Genomic DNA, 8,178 nt, shown 5'->3' with positions numbered 1-8,178 from the left:
TTTGCTACCTTCTGACCATTGTCTGGGCTCTCTGAGTCTCATCTCAGCTTTCTCATCTACAAAATAGGAGTGATAATACCTCAAAGAGTATATGAAGATTAAATGAGTTAATGTGTGTAAATCACTTACCAGTACTTCCTGGCACACAATAGGTCCACAGCTAAATGTAGTTATTGTCATTTTTATTATTGTTGATGTGTACTATAATAGTTCATAGGCCGGGCATTGCTCATAACTTCACTTTCTGTCAGAATTTTATCATCACACACGACCCATAACTATATTCCAGACACAAGCTGCCTCCTTGAAGGAAAGGCATTATGATGGGGTTGGGAGGATGAGGCACATTCGAGGTTGGAGGGATGCTAAATGTTGAGAACCTTCTTCGGGAATGTAACCTCTAAGCGAGGAACTATTTCTCTGAAAGCCGCGGATGCATCCTAAAAACATGTCAATTTTCTATTCTGCTGAAGGATGAGCAAATTGTGGCTTCTCATCATCGACTTCAATTGTGACAATAACACACTGACAGTTACCAGATGACAATGGCAGCCATGAATGGGGAGAGAGACTTTAGAAGAAAAACAATTATAATTACACCAAAAGAAGGAAGCCGGAAGAATGCAGAAAATAGAGGGCCACATACAATAGCGCTGAGGTTACCTAGCAACAGGGCAACTTTTTTTTTGTTAGAAAATGGCAAAATGGAATAGTAAAATTAGGATACAACACTGAGCTCAGGAGGGATAAATGCATGACTATTATCAATGAGGTTATAATTAAATTCATAGCAACATCAATATATAATGGCATTTTGTGGCACTTCAGTGGATTGGTTACATAAAATAGGTATGTGTGTGTGTTATGTATGTGTGCATAAATTTACAATGAAGCCTATAGGAACAAGGAATAATCCAAATATAAAGAATTCAGATAGTATGGAGAAAAATCTCAGGTATCACCCCACTGGAATGTGCAAGACAAAGCGTTAAAGTCAAGGAGACATTCTATATAAACCAGATGTGAGTTGACTAAATATATGACTTTTCCTAGTAATATTTACATTTTAGGAGGCGGCTGCTGGAAATGAGTTCTTCTCAGCTGTAAGGTAGAGGGGTAGGGATTTCAGCACCTGCAAGGCAGATATTTTTGAAGTAGAGAACCTTTGTAGCAGCTGAAACGAGTTTACAGCACACAGACAATCTGTTCTTCTGTTCAAGGTCAGCGTGCCCAGATGAAAAACTGCCCTACTTTAGAAGAGGCTAATACAGTCTGCAGCAGCAGCTAGAGTACAGCATACGTTATCTGTCAATCCAAACCAGCATGATGAAATTATTCAAATCAATTAATTAGAAACACTCGCATAAATAATGCATTTGCCACCAAACTTTGTTGTTTTTCCTGGCTGGGTTCATAATCAAGGGAGTTAACATTCCTTAAAATACAAATATTCAAGTTTTTAATCTTTAAAGACCTTGCTAAACAGACAATAAATAAAGTTTTACCAGGTGTAGCTCATAAAAGTTTTTAGAAGGGAAGCATTTACCAGACAAATTTCAGTGTGAGTCAAAAGATCAAAAAGAAAATGATTCCCATATCTTCATAGAGTACTCCAGGATCTTGGGAAGTGCCATAGTGCCATACAAATGTTCATTGGTGTGTGCCCAACACTCCCCCCCCACCCCGCCCCGCCCCCGCATATTGGCAAAGTAGAAATAAGCAAATAGACAAATCATTCAGGAAGGAAGGGAGGTACTCTAAACTTCACCCTATGGCTAAGCCCCAGGGTCTCCTAATTCCTAGAACCTTCATTATTCTTTAGTTCTTTCTTTGCTGTGTTAGAACAAATACAACTGAATTTTTTAATTCACGTCTAGAAGGGCACCAGCACACACCCTATTCAGTGAGCAGGGATAAACATTTACGCTGTCCTCCCCAGGCAGATCTCCCAGCAGACTGAGTCCGTACATCTGGAAAATATTGCCTGCTGCCTGAACCGTCACTCCAACTGTGCGCTGCTGGCAGGAATTCCTGCTACTCAGACTTTTGGTATTTATTGGGAGAGCCCCGCATGCTGGTGCAAGGATGCCCAGAAGGGAGTCCTAAAAATCCTTTTGAGCTGCACAGCTGGGCTGCTCTTTCAGGCTGCACAGCTGGCATTCTATCTGGGCAGTGTGCCCCACTGCCTGACTGTGGGGATGCAGAGGCCAACACCCCTCTGCTGTCCTAAGACTTCCAAGTCCTTCCAGTATCCACCTTCTGCCTTCACAAGGAGCAGAACTGAGTTGGTTGATTCTTAAATGCTTTCAAATTGCTATCAACTTATTAATGTCCAGTCCTAAGTATGGTAGGTTTCACTAAAAATACTAGAGATTAAATGGGTGATTAAGTGGGTATTTTCTGACTCTGAGCAAATGGCATTGTTAAATTTAAAGTAATTTTATTATGTAGCAATTATTGGAAAGAGAATTAAAACTGGATTTTCTCGAGCCATTAATTGAAATTTTAGTGGACTTTAAACTCATTCCTGAAACTCTTCCTGATGTAAAAGAATTCACTGAGGTAGTTAGATTTTAGAAAGAATATCAAAGTTGTCTTCCAAGCATCCTCCCTACCTCCTTCATAATGCTCCACTCCATTTCCATGTCAAGCCTTAGTCTTGACATATTTAAGCCAATCAAGGTAGCCCAGTCCCCTTGACACCTTTATTAGTTCAGGTAACTTAGGCCTAATAATCAGAAAATGGAATTTCCTTGTTCAATGGCTGGAAGAAGCCTGCCTCTTCTCTTCTTTTAAATGTGACCGAGGAGCACGCTGCAGCCATCTTGTAAAGCCAACCTGAGGGCAAGGCCGATGCATGATGGGAGATTGACTCAAAGAACTGTTTCTCAAAGGGTCTGTGCTCTGACCGAATCTCAGCTCAACCCTCACAAAATGTGTGGACTTTTTAGCCTTTTGAGCCAGAATTTTTCATTTATTGTTTCATTCAGTTTGGGTTGTTTTTTTGCTACTTGCATTCAAAAGAATTTCAACTGACATAAATTAAGGTGTAACCTGAGTATCCACAAGTTCTCCCAGCCTTCTGGGGTAACTCTTTTACTACCATAATACGGGACCTCATCCTGGGAGACTGCTAGAAGTACCCTGTGCTTTCCAAGTGCTCTAAGGATTGCCAAGGAGTGATTCCTTCTTTTGGTGCTCTCTTGTCACCTTTTCTCTTGTAGCTAGGATCACTCTTGTACAGATCTAAGTTCTCTTTCTCTTTCTCTCTTTAGTTCCAGGATGACGACTCAGCTCTTTCTGGGACAACTACAACCCCAACCAGGAAGTTCCAAATAAGTTATTATAACACTCTCTACACTCAAAAAAGACAGCTTTTTGTGGAGAGTAGTTTAACATCTCATTGCCCCAATACTCACCTCCCACTGCCTCTCCACCTCAGCACCAAGTTTTGGGTCTTATCTTGCCTAACCAGAAATTAATTAAAATATTTTTCGTAAGAAATGGACAATTTTCCCCGAAGAAGTTGTAGTCATCCTCATTAATGCAAAAGACACTTCAGTTTTCTATGCTATTACATATGTAAATACTAGGCAAGACAACTGTGATTGAGCCTAACCTTTTTCTAATACTTAAAATTGCTTTGTGCATTTTAAATAATAATGAATAAAATTTAGGAAAACTAGTGTATGGTATGAGCTTGTCTTGCTGACTAAAAATTATAGCACAATGCAATGATTACTCAGAAGTTTAATAAATATTATTAATACTTAATGTTTAGGTATAAAGTCAGTAAAACAAATTTCTTATTTTGTTGGGGATTCTCTTTTCGATATGATTTAACAGACAAAATTCTTTCTATACTTTCTATTTTTATTACATTATTTTTTCATTAAGAAAGGCTTTGGTTAAATCTCCCTACTCATCAAAAATGCCTTCATCTGATTTATTTTTGTACTTCATCAGTGAAGGTCTAGGTAGGTAAACATCATTGGGGAAGTATTTGAGTCTAGAAGATAGTATTATGATTAATATTATGCTTTAATTAAGTTACATTGACATTCATAATAGATCTCTATCTGGCTAATAAGAACTAATATTTTCCTGGATAAAAAGCAATACAAATTACAGACAGACAGTGATCAACTACTAGTGCTAAGTTTTAGCCCTTCAGATGAAATGGATCATACTCTATGGGGAAATTATGGAACTAATTATGAAGAGTAATGATGCTCTGAAAAAATAGATTCTGAACAGAAGGTAATTATAAAAGTTACAGATAGGTTTAAATTTTTCAATATCTAATACTTTTCATGAGTAGGTGCAATTTTCTATCTTGTAATTTTCTCTTCAAGAGCCACAATGATTGAGCATTTCAAAGTAACTCAATATGCAACACACACATAAAGTGATTGGATCAGATACTATCCTGGTGAAGATCACTCAAATAGGTCCACTTCTGAGCATCAGCAGAACTTTTAAGTCAACCCCGCCTTCATAAGCAAAGCATCTTCCTTTCCCTGTAACTGCTAATTAACCCCAGGCAGTGCAAATAAATGGTATCACAGCAGAGCTTGGGGCCTCTGGGCTCATTACATTGGCTCTCACATCATCTCGATGTGCACCGCACAGAAATACATCCATTCGCTGAATTTTTGCCAAGATAGTTTTATACATCCCACTCTCTACCTTGATCAATTTGATACAGGTGCACTGATTCTTTTTGTTCCTTAAACATGCCAAACTCAATCTTGCCCTGGGGTCTTTTTGTTAGCTGTCCTGTGATAGGAAGTCCCTTTCTGCAAGGCATGGAGCAAAAAACGTCACATTCTCAGAGAGCCCTGGCCTGTTGACTTGCTCTAAGGTTGTTCACTTTCCACACTCAGTCATATTATCCTGTTTTTTTTTTTTGCTATAACTACCTGAAATAATCTGTTTGTTTGGCTCTCTCATGTTCTAGAAGTCACTTCCCCCAGAGCAGAGACCTTATTTGTCCTGTTTTTTCTATATCCCTAGCATCTAGAAGGAGTTCAAAAATATATGTTGAATGAACAAAGGAAAAACGATTGAATTAATGAAGTCAAAAAATGAAATTAAGGTGAGAAAAATTACAGAATGTCCCACCACCTGGACTTTAGTGATAAAGCTTTTTTTTTTTAACTGGTTTAGTGGCTGGGGTTATAAGAACCCCAATGTCCTTTGAAAATTTCCCTATTTCAAAGGAAAATAAATGATTTCCAAACTTTAGTCATCTCATAACACTTTGGTATTTTTGCTGTATCCACATATTGCTACATATTACCCACATAATTTTTAACATATCCATGTATAAACTCTTCTCTAAATTAATTATTTTTATTAGCTTCTCCCCCCTTAAATAGATTTATTGCCAAAGAATAGGGGTTTTTCTCCAATGCTGCTTTCTTCAGTTACTGGCCAGTTACCCTGTAATGCTTCAGGGGTGGAGTCTGGGAGATTCATCTCAGCCCAGGAGTAATCCCATCAATTAGACTTCTCTTTTTTCTCAATATATTCTGTCACCAGTTGAATGGAGAAACCATTCAACTGTAAACTGAGTTGAAATGGGCGAAAGATTGGAAAATGCACAAAGCTTACAAAGGTAGGAGGCAAAGGTAGGAGGCCTCATGTTTTAGACTTTTTGGAGTATTCCACAGCCTTCTCAATCTCCTGCCCTTTGCGGTGGCTCATACATGTAATCCTAGCACTCTGGGAGGCTGAGGCAGGCGGATCGTTTGAGCTCAGGAGTTCGAAACCAGCCTGAGCAAAAGCAAGACCCGTCTTTATTAAAAAAAAAAAAAAAAGAAAGAAAGCAATTAGCTGGACAACTAAAAAATATATATATAGAAAACATTAGCCGGGCATGGTGGCGTGTGCCTGTAGTCCCAGCTACTCGGGAGGCTGAGGCAGAAGGATTGATTGAGCCCAGGAGTTTGAGGTTGCTGTGAGGTAGGCTGACGCCACAGCACTCTAGTCAGGGTGACAGAGCAGGACCCTGTCTCAAAAAAAAAAAAAAAAAAAAAAAATCTCCTGCGCTTGTACCTGTTAAAAGAGAAAATACTGGAGTATTCTTTTGGGTGTTAACTACATTCCTCAAAGTATACAAATCATTTTTTTAATATTTGGCTAGAATAACCTATTGATTTTTAGGCCAGGAAACATAAGTGCATTTTTTTTACCTTGGTTTCCTTGATTTCCTTGAGTCCTAGATGTTCTGAAACCAATGAAATGATTGAGAAGTAATTATTGCTCAGCCTTCTTGTTTCTACCTTGTATACACTTCGCACACCAGGCTCTTATATTAGCAGGTGCAGACACTGTAATATGAGGAAGATTCTGGAAAAACTCACCTGAATGTGGCAAGAATATTTGAACATGTATCTGTATATATGGAACTATTTATTTCCTGTCTCATTTCAAAAAGATTTAAAGCAGTTGATCCTAAAAGGCACAGATAAACCCTTATTCTTCAACAAGCCACCAAAGTAAAGGATGGCAGAAACATAAAAACACAAAGTTAGGAAATTTGGTTTTTCTGTGTCTGAATAATTGATTTATTTATCCATCCCTTTATGGGACATTTGTTTATCAAATCAATGTTCTAAGTGTTGGAAACTCAGTCTTTTGTCCAAGTCATGCTGTTAGAGGAATATCTGGGATTCACACCCAAGCAGTGTGACTGCGGAATCCAGAGGGAAATACACTTTTTTCAAAATTATAAATAGGTCAGCCCAGTTCCCAAAGAAGGAAAAGTAGGCAAAGAGGACCCCAAAGCTTTGAGCCTAAGTTAGTGCTTCTCAAAGTTTAATGTGCATGAGAATTACTTACGGAATTGTTAAATGCAGATTCTGATTCAGCAGGTCTGGGGTGGGGCCAGAGACTGCCACCCTAACAAGCTCCCAGGTGCTGCTGGTGTGCGGACCACACTTTGCGGAACAGGCGCATAAACAAGGAAGACCTGGGGCGGCCCCAGTTGTCTTTATAGTTACTGATATGCTGCCCTCTTGTGGCTCCTGAAATAATTGCCCTCTGTGCTCCCATTTTCTTTATCCTTCAATTAAACATCTGCAATCATCCTCTAATTATCCCAGGTAAATGTTTAGCAAACTTTAGTCTTCTCCCAATACTTCCTTTCATATTTTTTCCATATCCACATATCACTACATATTACCATCACAATTTTTAACATATGCATGTGCAATCTCTTCTCTAAATTAATTATTTTAATTGGCTTTCTTTTTCTTTTAAATAGGTTTATGTTCAAGGGAAACTTTGTCTTACTATCTCAGATGGAAAGACCAGTGTTGCTTATCACAAATACAAGATAACTGTAAAAGTAATTAAATGGAAAACAAAACAATGTTTACAAGTCCAGGTAGATGCTCTTCAAAGCTTCAGAGAGAGATGAACAAGTGTGAGAGAGTGTTAAAGCCTTAGAGCACTAAACTGGCTTTCGCTTTGATAGTTTCAGGAGGATTGAAAAGGTGCTGAATAGAGATTAACTGCTATGTAATTCAGTGTTATTTAATGCAGTGAATATGCACTACCTAAATCATCTCTTGAGGAGTCTGCTGTAGATAAGGTGTTAAGGGTCTTGTTTTTCTTCCCCACATTCGTGTCATCTGTGCTTGAGAAGTGTATTTATAGATCTAAGTTAATTAGCATCACAACAGGATTGGTCTAAGGTAACTTGTATGGAGCAAGGGGAATTCTTACCGCCCCTTTCTGCATAACGAGTGGACGTGGAGCCCTGTGGGCTCTGAAATCAGGCAGCCTTGGTTTATTTCTGTGCCATTCACTGTCAATTTTTCTGGGTGTTACTAGAATTTCCACCTGTATTCATAAATAAGCTTATTTTCATTCATTCATCCATTTAAGAAGTAGTAATTGAGTCCTGATGTATAAAGCTTTGAGGAGGGTAGTGGACAAATTCTGCTTCCAATCATTAAGATGATTAATAAATTAATACTGAAAAATCTATCTCCTTTTATCAGTGAATAGTTCCATGTGGGCAAGCTCAAGCCAGCATGGGGCAATGAGATGACAGGAGAGACCGGTAACTATGTGGAAAATAAGCTTTCTTGTCCTTAATACAACCACAAGGCAGCAGCCTTCCTCTCTTCTCAGACAGGAATGAAATATGATCACTACTGGTTACCG

Source organism: Lemur catta, chromosome 8, assembly GCF_020740605.2.
Source record: "Lemur catta isolate mLemCat1 chromosome 8, mLemCat1.pri, whole genome shotgun sequence".
Classification (NCBI taxonomy): domain Eukaryota; kingdom Metazoa; phylum Chordata; class Mammalia; order Primates; family Lemuridae; genus Lemur; species Lemur catta.
Note: the sequence above shows the minus strand (reverse complement) of the source record.